At 41.0% G+C, this 13,991-nt stretch overlaps 1 long non-coding RNA gene across 1 annotated transcript in view; it reads left to right on the forward strand.

Annotated features, from left to right (window-relative positions):
* Nucleotides 1–13,517, forward strand: part of LOC309349098 — a 38,118-nt gene extending 24,601 nt beyond the window's left edge. The window contains exon 2 of the long non-coding RNA XR_014159697.1: nucleotides 12,335–13,517. This is a non-coding gene — a long non-coding RNA (uncharacterized lncRNA). The remainder of the gene's footprint in view (nucleotides 1–12,334) is intronic.
* The last annotated feature ends 474 nt before the right edge of the window (nucleotides 13,518–13,991 follow it).

The raw sequence follows: 13,991 nt of genomic DNA on the forward strand, positions 1-13,991 counted from the left end.
AATTGGACATGTAATTCAGGTCCTGGAATTAACCCACTCAACCAAAGCTTGAAAAGATTTAGATTTACCCAGTCTACCTCTAATACAATAATGTCTTACAGTCACACAACCATCCTGGTTTGTGGTGATATAGCCAAACACACTGTAATCTGTCATTCTAAAACTTACTGTGGATAATTGTTAAAAAAAGGAGTTCTGTAACAATCCTTGTGGGGTTTGTCTGGCTGAAATACACAAAACCCCACACTTTTAAATAAAGACATTATTATTATTATTATTAGTAGTAGTAGTAGTAGTAGTAGTAGTAGAAGTATTTAAAAAAACAGCTCTTTTAAGCACTTTGAAAATTACTTTCCTGAAATGATCTTTTCCTCTCATCTTTAGATTGTCAAGAAGAATGTTTGCAACAAAATCCTAGTATTTTATTATTTTGGCTGGGATGGAAAGGGTTGAATATGCACAGTATTCTAATTATTCATAGTTAACCTTGGATTGCTTGAGCTGCCATTTAGTTGTCTGGGATTGTTTCAAAGGGGATTTGGCTCTGACCATAGGAGGAGGAATATATTTCCGGAAACCATAATGGTGTTTCCTTATTGTTAGCTACACTGCTGATTAAGGAGATTCTTATGAACACTGGATGGAATTTGGGCCAATGTGCCATGGTCTAATTCAGCAGCCATGCAAAGCAACCTCTAAATGCAAAATTGGCTTTATTTAAATTGGGATGGCAGAACCTGTGGCTCCTGATTAGGCCTACAAGTCTTCTCCATTTGGCCCATAAGGCCATTTCAAGTCACACCCAGCCACATATATGACTTCAGGTTCAGGGCAGCTAAAAACCTGGCTCAGCTGAAAGGTGTTGGTAGGAACCATGAATCACATGATTCCCGGTGCCTGCAAAGTACTTTCAGAAAACAGCAAATTGAAAGGGGTTTCTGAAGTTAACAAAAAGGCCATCTGGTGTCATTTTGAGGCCAGGTGATTGGCAGGTGGGCAGCTCAAGACTGCAAAACTTTACCTGCAAGCGGTAGGGGAGGTCTGGTTTCCCACCCCTGATTTAATATGCACTATTTTCCTCCTTTATTCAGTGCAAAATAAATATAAACACGACCTGAGGAAGGGGAAAAATCCTTAGAACAGGTGAAATGCATGGAAGCCTTAAAATCAGGGTGGTACACATAGGATGATATGTAAAAACTGGGACCCAGACATGCAGGTGTTAAGGTGTTAAGCAATGATTTCTCTTTGTGACAAAATATATCGCTATGAGGAGCCTGTAAGGAAATTAGTCTAAATCATTAATAACCATTACATTCTTGCAAATCTGCTATAAAACACCCAAAATAAATACACTCTATCTCATAAATAAAAATGCTTTAACATTAAGGCAGGAGATACAATACCCTTTTCTAATATTTTTTTTAAAAAAACCTATGCAAAACATTATAATCTTACCTTTATATGGCTTTCTGCTTTCTCTCTTTTAAAACATTTATTAAGCAGAAAGACCTCAGTGACATGTAAATTTCATTTTCTATGCCTGGCAGATTAAAATACATCAGCTTCAGACATCATTCAGCAAAGAAATAATTTGAATAGTTCATTTTATTAGAAAAAAGATTTATGTCAGCATTTGACTGTGACATGAGAGGAACTAGGGGCACCCATACAATGTTAAAAACAGATTTTCCATAAAAAGTAGCTGCACTAAAAAAAATAATGTGATTCATCATTGAACAGGTTAACTGCTAATGTTGTGAACAACACCTCGGTTATTCTCAGTTCACTCTCAGTACCTGCCCCAATTGATTTACTCAGGGCTTCATATTCCTATTTCTTTATGTCCTTGGTCACCTACAACAGGTATGTACAAGGGACAGTGCAAACCATGAGGCAGCCTGGTCACAAGCCAAGAAGAGCCTCTTGGATCAAGCAACTCACTGGGGGAGTGGCAATTTTCTATCATTCATTCATTTGTGCTTAGTATATAGTGTTATCATCCTATAACACTCTTTCACCTAAGTGGTACTCTTATTTTAAAAAATACAGGGTGGGGGAGCATTTTACTACTAATAAAATATTCTTTGACAACAACAACCAACCACCAGAGGGATAAACTAGTGCTCTTTGCAAAAGCTGTTTAGAACTCTGTGCTGAAAGGTTCATCACACTTTTTAAAATACAGGAGCAGTTTACTCAGCAGGCCAGAGTGTCTCCATTGTAGCATCCCTGCTGTGTCTGGCATACCCAAACCTTTTAACAGTCCCCGAAGACACGCCAGCAACACCGATAGTAACACATATCCATTTGGGTGACGTATCTAAATCATCTTTCCCCGATCCCTAACTTATGCCATGACAATCATGCATATCAAATCAGCCTGCATCTTCCCACATTCATATAACCTTTCAATGTGAATGGTTATCAGCTTGTGGTAACATGCAGGCAGGCTTTTTGTGTGGGGGTGCCTGTGTTGTGGAATGCCCTCCTTGCTAAAATACAAGAGCCCCATCGGTACTGGCACTCTGTTGGTTCTTGATGGTACACCTATTTAGGCAAGCTTTCCTCTGAACTTGCTCTTTTAACTGTTTTAATTACTACGGTTTTTAACAAGATTGCTTTTTCTGTATCTTATAAATAGTAATAGTAGGAGTAGTAGGGACAAGATATTGCCCATAGATTATAGTTTTTCTAGAAAACCATCCTCAGACTTTAAATGCCTTTTAAAAAAATACAAATAAACAGGTTCAGCTGGGATAGCTCAGTTGCCAGAACACAAGACTCTTAATCTCAGGATCATAGTTTTGAGCCCCATGTTGGGCAAGAGATTCCTGCATTGCAGGGGCTAGACTAGAGCAGTGTTTCCCAACCAGAGGCCCTGGGGCACCCCAGGATATTCAAAGGCGGCCACAGTTGAAAAATGTGCAAATGGGGAGCCATAGCATGAGACCATAGCTGTCAACTTTTCCCTTTTCTTGCGAGGAATCCTATTTGGAATAAGGGAATTTCCCTTTAAAAAAGTGGAGCGTTGACAGCTATGCATGGGACTAGGGGGTCACAGAGGGAAGTGAGAAGTGAAAGGAGGGAAATCATATTTTTTTATTTAAATCCTGATTGGATGGCTATCCACTCGTGGGCAAGGGGGCAGCCCACCAGGGCCTAGCGCTCCTTTTTGCCCCGTGCATTTTCTTGGAGCAGTCCTGGTTTGTTTCTGGCGGCAGACGGCAAACGCTGAGGTTCCTGTTTTGACCAGTAGAGCCCGTGATCCAGAACCCCCAGGTCAGGTAAGTGCAGTGGTGGCATGGCAGTGGGTAGGGCTGGGAGAACCAGAGCTGCTTGTTGCTGCCGCCAGTGCTGGGCCTGGTGGAACCCTGAGCCTGACTCTGCAAGGCGCAGGGTGCAATCCACTCCAGCACCTAGTGGATCACGGCCTTCGGATGTTGCCAAGGGGTGCAGAGCCTGTCAGCAGCATCGGACTGGCTCTGCAAAGCGGGATGAAACCCACCCCATTGCGTGGCCAAGTGGGGTCATCTGGTGCTGCTTTCATCTAAGGGTCTACTCAGAAGAAAGGGGCGCGGGCAGGGGCGCCGACTTATAAAAAATATTGGGGGGGCCCAAGACCTTCAAACCGCTGCTGCTAGGGGAACGAAAGGGGCGAGCCCCGGGCTGCCCCGACCTTAAGTGAACCTGTGAGGGCCCGCCCTTTGCGGCAGCCGATTGGCTGCCGCCGTGGGCGGTGAATATTAATGAGCTAGGGGGAATCCCCGCTTCTCGCGGGGCTGACGCCAGCCCCGCGAGATTGTTGATGGGTCGAGAGCCCGCAACCCCACCCCCTCTCTAGATTGGGAGTGGCTTTGTTTTAACTCATTACTGAATGTATTTTAAAAGGTAACTATCGTCAAACAAGGAAAATAAAAAATACCAACATAATTTTGTGATTTTACAAAGCATAATCTAACTAATAATTTTCTTAAATTATTGGGGGGGCAGAGCCCCCCCAAACAAATTTTTGAGGGGGCTCGGGCCCCCTCAGGCCCCATGGAGTCGGCGCCTATGGGCGCGGGTGGCGCTGTGGGTTAAACCACAGAGCCTAGGACTTGCCGATCAGAAGGTCAGCAGTTCCAATCCCTGCCACAGGGTGAGTTCCCGTTGCTCGGTCCCTGTCCCTGCCAACCTAGCAGTTTGAAAGCACGTCAAAGTGCAAGTAGATAAATAGGTACTGCTCTGGTGGGAAGGTAAACGGTGTTTCCGTGCGCTGCCCTGGTTCGCCAGAAGTGGCTTAGTCATGCTGGCCACATGACCTGGAAGCTGTACGCCGGCTCCCTTGGCCAATAAAGCGAGATGAGCGCCTCAACCCCAGAGTTGGTCAAGACTGGACCTAATGGTCAGGGGTCCCTGTACCTTTACCTTACTCAGAAGAAAGCTGCACTGAGTTCAGTGGGCTTTACTCCCAGGTAAGGGTGTGTGGGACTATAGTGTTTTATTGAGGCATCCAGGGCTCCTCCAGATGACAAGCTCTTTTTGCACCATGGCAGTGAGACACTTGCTTTTAAAAATTCTCCCATATATACAGAACTCCCTGTGCACCTTTTGGACTGTATCTGTAGGTTTCCCCCTCTGTGTCAAATAACTGGGGTCAAATAAGTGTTGTTTACTTTTAATAATACATGGACGTTTGATCTCCCTCGAAAGGTTCTGGACACTCCTTCCTTGGAGGTTTCTAAGCAGAGGTTGGGTGGCCATCTGCCATGGATGTTTTAGCTGAGTTTCCGACATTGCAGGGGTTGGTCTAGATGACCAATGGGATCCCTCCCAGCTCTATGATTCTATGTTTTTCTGCTTCAACAATATTTCATTATGTTCCTATCATTTTATGTAATTGTGTTCTGTATAAATTATAAAAAATATAAAACATTTTCTATTTACAAACAAAACATAACGGGGGGCATGGGCATAGTCAGGATTTTTGTTAGGGGGCAGGCTTTTGTTAGGGGGTGCAAAACCTCAGATTTGTATTGATTTTTGCTTATTTGGGGAGCAGCTGCTCCCCTTGGCTATGCCCATGGGGGGCCACAGGAGAGAAACGAGGTTGAAAGGGGCCCACAGTCAGAAAAAATTTGGGAAACACTGGACTAGAGGACCCTTGTGGTCCCTTCCAACTCTGTGAATCTGTAACACAAAAACCTGCAAGAAGATTTCAACATGAGAACTGTCCCTCCTCTTTCGTGTTCTAATGCAATGTCCATATTTGTCTGAAACCATCTCCTTGAATTCAAAAGCTGGATACCAACTAAGGGCTTATCCACACTTATCTTTCATCTGCTCTTTCTAGGCATGATCCACAATTTAAAGCTCTGTGTCTTTCTCTCTCTCTCTCCAGAGCTTTCCCTGTGAAAACCAACTCTTTAAAGCTCACTTGGAGGAAACACCAATTCACGGAAAACCCGAATTGACATTTGCTCTGATTCAGCTTTAAAGAACAGGTTTATGCAGGGAAAACTCAAGACAAAAAAAACAACGCTTGGACACAGATTGTGGACAAAGGGTAAGTGTGAATAAGCCCTTTGATATTCTTGGTAGCTGCACTTCCGGAGGCGGCGCGAACGGCAATGGCGGTCCTCCTCGCGCTGTGAGGAGGAAGCTCCGAAGAAACGGGTCGTCCGCTACGGCGAAGCGGAGACCCGCACCGAAAAACCACAGGTAGCAAGAGCCTGTGGCCGTGGGACTCGGCGGGCGCCAGAAGCGTCCCCCGAAACCGAGAAGGGACCCCGTAAGGAGCCTCTGATCGTGGAGGGGGTCGCGGCGCTGTGAGTCGATCGCTATTCCTGTGGAGTGAAGCCGCACAGCCGCTGTCGGTGAGTGCTGACCTTTTTTCCTGGAAATAATTGATCCTGAAAAAGCAACAACCCGTGAGTAAGAAAGGACTGTAAAAATCTGAGTTTAAATTGTTACAAATTCGGCTAAAAGCGGGAGATGTAAACAGGAAGTCCGTCTTCCGCTGCTGCTTAAACTTCAAAGCAAAAGTTTTTGACGTTTGGAGCCTCTGAAGAGACGTTAAAAACAACTGATCCGTGCATCCATTGAAGCTGCCTTTGTGTAAAGTGAGGATTTAACCTATCTTTGTGATTTATCTTTTACTTGGACTGTGCTAAACTTCTTCTTTTGGAATTACAATTTTTACTGAGAAGCTCAGGTATTTGGACTGCCTGAATAATAGAACTGTCAGACTGCAGACTTTGACATTTTGTAACTGAGGTTTGTTACAACCTGAGTGTTTATGGACTTGCTATATTGAAACATCATTTCTGGCACTTGTTAGAGACAATGTAATGCTTTCTAAACCAACTCTGCTAATTACAAGTTAACTGAGGGTTCCTGGAAACTAAATTGGATTTTACTGACTTTTATTGTCTTGGCTTCTTCCCTCAAGACATTTTGAGCTCCCTCTAGAGGATATTGGATTTACAGTTGTGACTTTATTTTACTTTCTCTTTCCTTTCCTCCTATTTGACTGTTTACTCTCTGGGCTGCCGTATTCCTATGGGAACAACTTAGTTTGACCTTGACTATTAGACAAAACTGGAATGAGTGGCGCAAGAAAAAAAGAGGCCAGAGTAAAAACTAGACAAACAACTTTAGCCTTAGCCTCACAGGCACGTAGATCTTCTGTTCCTACTCTGCCGTTGGAAGAAACTGAGCAATTACAGTTGGAAGATATGGCTGCAGGAGCATCTGGCTCAATACTAGAGAAAATCTTTGAAAAATTGGAATCTTTGGACAAGAAAGTGGATGAACAAACGGCCAAGATTGACCAAAATGCAGCCTGTTTAAACAAAATAACTGAACAAGTGGCTCTGAACGTACAATCAATTGGACAGTTGTCTGATGCCACTGCAGAAAACCGCAAATTGGCTGAGGCAACCAGTCAAAAAGTTGAAAACCTAGAACAAGAGGTGAAACCACTCTATAAACAAGTTGGTGAGCAACAGATGTATTTGTCTATGATAGAACTACGGAATCGGGAAAATAACTTAAGATTGAGGTCAATACCAGAACTTGAACAAGAAAACTTAATTGAGTTCCTGACTAAAGAATTCTCTAAATTCTGGCCTTTGGAGGAGGAAAAAGACTTTAAAATTGTATCGGCTTTTAGACTTGGAAAGTTTGCAAGGAAAGACAAGCCCAGAGATTGTTTGATAACTTTGAGATCGAAGGAGGAAAGAGACAAAATACTAGGCCTACACTACGGAAAGTCACTGGACATTTTGGATAGAAGAGCTGAAATTTATAAAGATATTCCGAAACAACTTTTGGACCTTAGATCCACCTACCTTGAACTGGTCAAACTGCTGAGGAGCAATTCAATCATTTTTAGGTGGGAATTCCCTCAAGGACTATCCTTCACTTTCAGAGGGAAGAAGGTTAAAATTAAAACAGCTGAAGATAGAGACAAATTTTTGATTGCCTACGGAGAGGACCTTCAGAAAGGGATTGAAATACCCCCGGGGCCTGGACCATTAGTTGTACCCCCACCTTCGGAACCTGAAGATCCAGAGAAAAAGATACCACCACCAGAGCAATAACAGATTTATTCAGGATGTCTCTGCAACTTTTGAGCTGGAATATTAATGGATGCAACTCCCCGGAAAAAAGGAGGAAGATATTTCACATATTGAAAAAAGAACAATTGGACATTATCTGTTTGCAAGAAACACACGTGACTAGGCTCCATAAAAAAGTGTTAATAAATAAAAGATTAGGCCAAGAATTTATTTCCTCGGACCGAGTGAAGAAAAGAGGAGTGGTGATCTATGCAAAGGAGAGCCTGTCACCAAAATTTATGTTCAAAGATGAGCAAGGAAGAATTTTGGCAATTGAGATACAACATCAAGGAGAGAAGCTTTTGATATTAGGAATTTATGCACCAAATGAGGGGAAATCGGAATTCTACAAGAAGTTGCATGAGAGTATGCTGGATTATCTGGACTATGACAACATCATTATGATGGGAGATATGAATGGGGTGGTATCAACCAACATGGATAAGTCACAAAGCCAAAATGTAACAAAAGATGGCAGACTACCTAAGACTTTTTTCGAACTGACTGACAATATGGACTTGATTGATATTTGGAGGACAAAGAACCCCTTGGGAAGAGAGGGAACATTTTTTTCTGAAGCCCAACTGACATGGACAAGAATTGACCAAATATGGATATCTAGAGGTCTGGCACCTAAGATCAGAAAGGTGGAAATCTGCCCAAAGACCTGCTCCGACCATAATGCAGTAAAGATGGACATGAGACTACTACCAACCGGCTCCTTTAGATGGAAGATGAATGACAATCTGTTTCGAGATCAGGAGATTACCAAGAAGGCCCAAAAAGCTTTGAAGGATTATTTCGAGATAAATTTGAACACTACGGTGGAAAAAAGAATTATCTGGGACGCAAGTAAGGCCGTGATGAGGGGGTTCTTGATACAACAGAATGCTGTAAAGAAAAGGACACAAAATGAGAAAAAAGACATGATTTTGGAGATAATTAAAGAATGTGAGAAGAAATTAAGATCAAAACTGAAGTCACAGCCGATTCTGAGAGAAATTAAACTCTATCAAGCACAATATTCCAAATTGATAAACCAGGAAATAGAGTGGAAAGTTAAACTAATGAAACAAAGAACATTTGAATCGGCGAACAAATGTGGGAAACTGCTAGCATGGCAGTTGAAGAAGAGACAAAAACTAAATACAGTTACAAATTTAGAGATTGAAGGAAGAAACATTCAGAACCCTGTGGAGATTAGAAAGTGCTTCCAGAGATATTTTAAACAATTGTATACTCAAGGGCCGCAAAATGAGGTTGAGATAGAGCAATTTTTGATAAAGAATGGACTACCAAAACTATCACAAGAGAATAGATTAATCCTGAATTGTAAAATAACACAACAAGAGATTGAACAAGCCATTCAGAATATGCAACTGGGCAAATCTCCAGGGCCAGATGGGCTCACTGCCAAGTACTATAAGACATTGAAAGACTATTTGATACAGCCATTGATGGAAGTTGGCAATGAAATTTTGGAGGGGAAGAAGGCGCCGGAATCGTGGAAAGAAGCTTTCATCACATTGATACCTAAATTGGAAACGGAAAAGACACAACTCAAGAACTACCGTCCCATCTCCCTTTTAAATGTGGATTACAAAATATTTGCAGACATTTTAGCAAATAGATTTTAAAAAGTTTTAAATGAGGTGGTCCATAAGGACCAGGCAGGCTTTCTCCCAGGTAGACATTTGTTTGCTAACACAAGGAACATTATTGATATTTTGGAACTTCTGCAAACAAATATCAATACAAAAGCTGTGTTAATTTTTATAGATGCAGAGAAGGCCTTTGATAATATTTCCTGGAAATTTATGAAGAAAAATTTGGAAGGGATGGGAGTGGGAAGGGGATTTGAAAATGGGATAGAAGTAATTTATTCAGAACAAAAGGCCAAACTGATAGTTAACAATGTGGTGACAGAAGAGTTTAAAATTGAAAAAGGAACACGACAAGGCTGCCCTATCTCTCCCCTGTTATTCATTTCGGTCCTGGAGGTGCTCTTGAACATGATTAGAGGAGACCGGTTGGTTGAAGGAATCCAGGTCGGAGCGAAACAGTACAAACTTAAAGCTTTTGCAGATGAACTGGTTTTGACTTTACAGGAGCCAGAATCTAGTACGAAAAGGGTATTACAATTGATTCAAGAGTTTGGTCGGGTGGCGGGATTTAAATTAAACAAGCAAAAAACTAAGGTACTGGAAAAAAACTTAACAGTTACAGAGTCAGAAAGGTTTCAGAAAGAGACAGAGTTAAACGTGGTTAAAAAAGTAAAATACCTAGGGGTAAACATAACAGCAAAAAATTTGAGCTTATTTAAGGATAATTATGAGAAATGTTGGTCAGAAATTAAGAGAGATTTAGAAAGTTGGTCAAGATTGAAACTTTCCTTGTTAGGCCGGATTGCTGCTATAAAGATGAATGTATTGCCAAAAATGCTGTTTTTGTTTCAAACTTTACAGATTGTGGACAAAACGGAGTGCTTTGGGAAGTGGCAGAGAGATATTTCCAAATTTGTCTGGCAGGGCAAAAAGCCCAGAATCAAGTTTAAGATATTAACTGATGCGAAAGAAAGAGGGGGCTTTGCCCTGCCAGACTTAAGGCTGTATTATGAATCAGCAGCTTTCTGCTGGCTAAAAGATTGGCTGCTTCTCGAAAACACTGATGTACTGGATTTGGAAGGTTTTAACAATGCTTTTGGTTGGCATGCATATTTATGGTATGACAAGGTTAAGATTAATAAGACTTTCAAGAACCATATTGTCAGAAAAGCAGTGTTTAATGTCTGGACAAAATATAAAGACTTACTGGAAAATAAAACTCCAAGGTGGCTTTCACCACTGGAAGCTAAGGCCCGGAAAAGACTCAATATGGAGGCCGAATGGCCGAAGTATTGGGAAATATTAGAAAAAGATGGAGATAATTGGAAATTGCAGAGTTTGGAGAAAATGAAAGATAAAGTGCGAGATTGGTTACATTAGGCTCAGATTAAAGAAGTTTTTAAACTTGACAAAAAGTTAGGATTCCAGGTGGAAAAATTGAAGTTGGAAACGGAATTGTTAGAGCCTAAGACTAAAGTACTTTCAAGAATGTATAACTTGCTGTTAAAATGGAACACACAAGATGAAACGGTCAAATCGGCTATGATAAAGTGGGCACAGGACATTGGGTATAATATCATGTTTGAGGACTGGGAAAGGTTGTGGACCATTGGGCTGAATTTCACTGCATGTAATGCTTTGAAAGAAAATGTTATGAAAATGATATATAGATGGTACATGACCCCAGTTAAACTTGCAAAAATATACCATTTGTCTGATAACAAATGTTGGAAATGTAAAGAAAATGAAGGAACGTTCTTTCACCTCTGGTGGACTTGCCCTAGAGTGAAGGCTTTTTGGGAAATGATATATAATGAGCTGAAAAAGGTATTTAAGTATACCTTTCCTAAGAAACCAGAGGCCTTCCTTCTGGGTATTGTCGGCCAGAGGGTGTTAAAGAAGGACCGAACATTTTTTATGTATGCAACAACGGCAGCAAGGATACTCGTCGCCAAGCATTGGAAAACCCAAGATTTACCCACACTGGAAGAATGGCAGATGCAACTGATAGACTACATGGAACTGGCTGAGATGACCGGCAGAATCCGAGACCTGGGAGAGGAGACGGTGGAAGAAGACTGGAAGAAATTCAAGACCTACCTACAGAAACATTGTAAATTGTATGAATGTTAAGAAGGATGCTAGATTATAAATAACATGGCATCATTAAGCTAGATGAAGTGAAACATGAAGATAAGTTAAATTTAAGAAAAGACAAATTTTGGATAATTATCAGGCTAAATTTAAATCTTTAAGGTTTGAATAAATGATATCTAAAACTAGAGATACAATTGGAAAATTAGAAAATAAGAATGGAAATAAGGTGATAAATTGCTGGTTAAAATTTTATATTTAGGAACGCAGGAGCAGGAGATGTGAGGGAGTCCAAAGAAGTTAAGAAAATATGTTAAGATATGTGTTACACTGTTTCTCTGTATTGTAATTATAAAAAAAATTGTCAATAAATATTTATATATATAAAAAAAAGATATTCTTGGTAGCTGCTGCTTAGGCACAGACTACACTCTGAAGAACTAGGCAAACCCAAAATGTACGCATCTCCCCAAAACAATAAATATGCCTTTTATATCTGTGCTGGATTTCAGTAGCTGGGGCTAAGCTGATATGTAGGAAGAGTTTAGGAATTTGGCTTTGGTAGCCCTCCTGAACTTTGGGAATAGGCTGAACTAGACACCAATCCAGTAGCGATGGCCCCAGGCACAGTTCAGATTCCACTGATGGACTCACCCCAGTTAAACAAAAGATTGGATCCACTAGCCTAGGTCTTATGCACAAAACCTCCACAGCCTAGGGAACATGCAGTGGTATTTTCCCTGCCCTCCTGATTAAGTACCATTCATTTATTAAAGGCTGTAAAGTCAGAGAGCCTAAAAGAAAGGAGAAATCTTGGGGAGATCTGAGGGTAAAATGGCATATTTTTATAAGTAGAAAGATTATTTGACTTTAGAGCTGTAATAATGATAATTTCTGTGACCAAAAGTGCCCCCTTATGATTAATCAATTATGCAAACCATCACCATTTCAAAGCTAGTAAAGACTTATTTAATGACATTTTTCATGCATCTCGTGTCTTTAATATATTATTATCCCCCTTTATCCTGACAGAGTCGTCTGCCGCAGAGCACCCGGCTCCCTTCTGCAGCTGGTGGAATCATTCGCTCACATTGGGAAACAATTGTTTATTTAGAATAGATTTTTCAAAACTGATTGCTTTAGAAAAGCAGCTGACTGTCGCTGGGCAGTTGGATTCTTCCTCTCCAGCCTGGCATACATTTCCAGAGAAATGCCTTACAAGACGGTGGTTTCTGTATGAACAGTTGCCTAGGCTTGATGTAAGAAAATCAGCTTCCTTTTCTTTTTCTTCACCTGCTTTACTGCCCCAGGAATGATCTCAACTCAGCTTGGAGTTGAGTATATACATAGGAAAAAAGTCATTTCATCCTTTCTCGTTTCACTTCTGGGCATCTTTTGGGCAGAGGACAGAAACAATCTCAAGCCAAAGATATTCTCTTCCGAGCTGCATTGTGCACTTTGCAAATTGAGCAAAAAAGAGGGTCAGGCTCGTTTTTAGGGAGACGTTAAGGGCAGGCTGCTGTCCTGACCAACGCTGCATCGCATGAGAGACAGAAGAACGTTTTAGAGAACAAAGCCTATTTCACTTTAAAAAATGAAAGAATTGGCAACGGTTCCCTTTTGCTAAAAATAATGACATGGAATTTTGGTGATTTTCATGTCCAGGCACTTCACAGGTAATAGAAGGGAGCTGAACTCAAGACAGAAAGCTGGCAGGAAGAGGTGCCATAACTCCTTTGTACACCTCTCCTTATTTTCACAGAAAACCTTCCTCGCTTTCCCTTTCGTCCAACAGTGCTGAACAAAACAAGTTCCAGACAAAAAAAAGGTCTATACACTATTCAAGAACTAGCTTGGGAGGGACCTCTGTTTAAACTATAGATTGTCAGTTGTGAGTACAGTTCATAGTGAGCTTTTTTAAAATTTTGATTCCTCTGGTTCAGTTTGTCAATAAGGACCCCATATTTTATACAGAGGGGTATATTAAAAAGCAACTGAGAACATACGTCTTTTTGGAAGCAAGCCTATGCTTACATCGGAGTAAATCCCATTGAACTTATGCATACGGTTTAACTTTTAGCCACACTTAGCTTCTACTATGCCAAGCTGTACTGGAAAGTCCTTCCCAGTCTTGCCTTCACATGCCAAAAACAACAGACACCAACTTTGCATTTGTTGTTAACCGTTTATTAAAATTTTCCCAAATTCTTTTGGATTATAGTTTCTCTTTCAGTTTCTTCTCCTTGGTTTTCCTCTCACTCCTGCAGGGCACTTAAGAGCTCACTACAATTATAATTCCATCAACATATTCCAGTCACATAATAAGGAAAGGGAAATAAATGAAGAGACAAATGTAAAATGTGGAATATTTATAAATAAATATAAATAAAAGTAACTCCCATCAGCCCCAGCTACTATGGTCAGAGATTATGGGAGTTTTACTGTACAACACTCAGAGTTCAATGAAGTCCCAATTCACAATCTTAAGAAAACTCTACCTTTTTCAGTTTAACGAACGGGATCTTTACATGGGCAGCCAGTCGCAGAAGGTCATCCATCCATTCAGTGATTTCCAATGTTGGAAGAATTATTATTTTACCTGCTAGCATGGAACCATCTCTTCTACACTTCAATCAACCTCTACTTATTAGGTATAGCTATTACAACACACACAATTCCTTCTCTGCAG

Source organism: Podarcis erhardii, assembly GCF_964252035.2.
Source record: "Podarcis erhardii genome assembly, chromosome: 8".
Classification (NCBI taxonomy): Eukaryota; Metazoa; Chordata; class Lepidosauria; order Squamata; family Lacertidae; genus Podarcis; species Podarcis erhardii.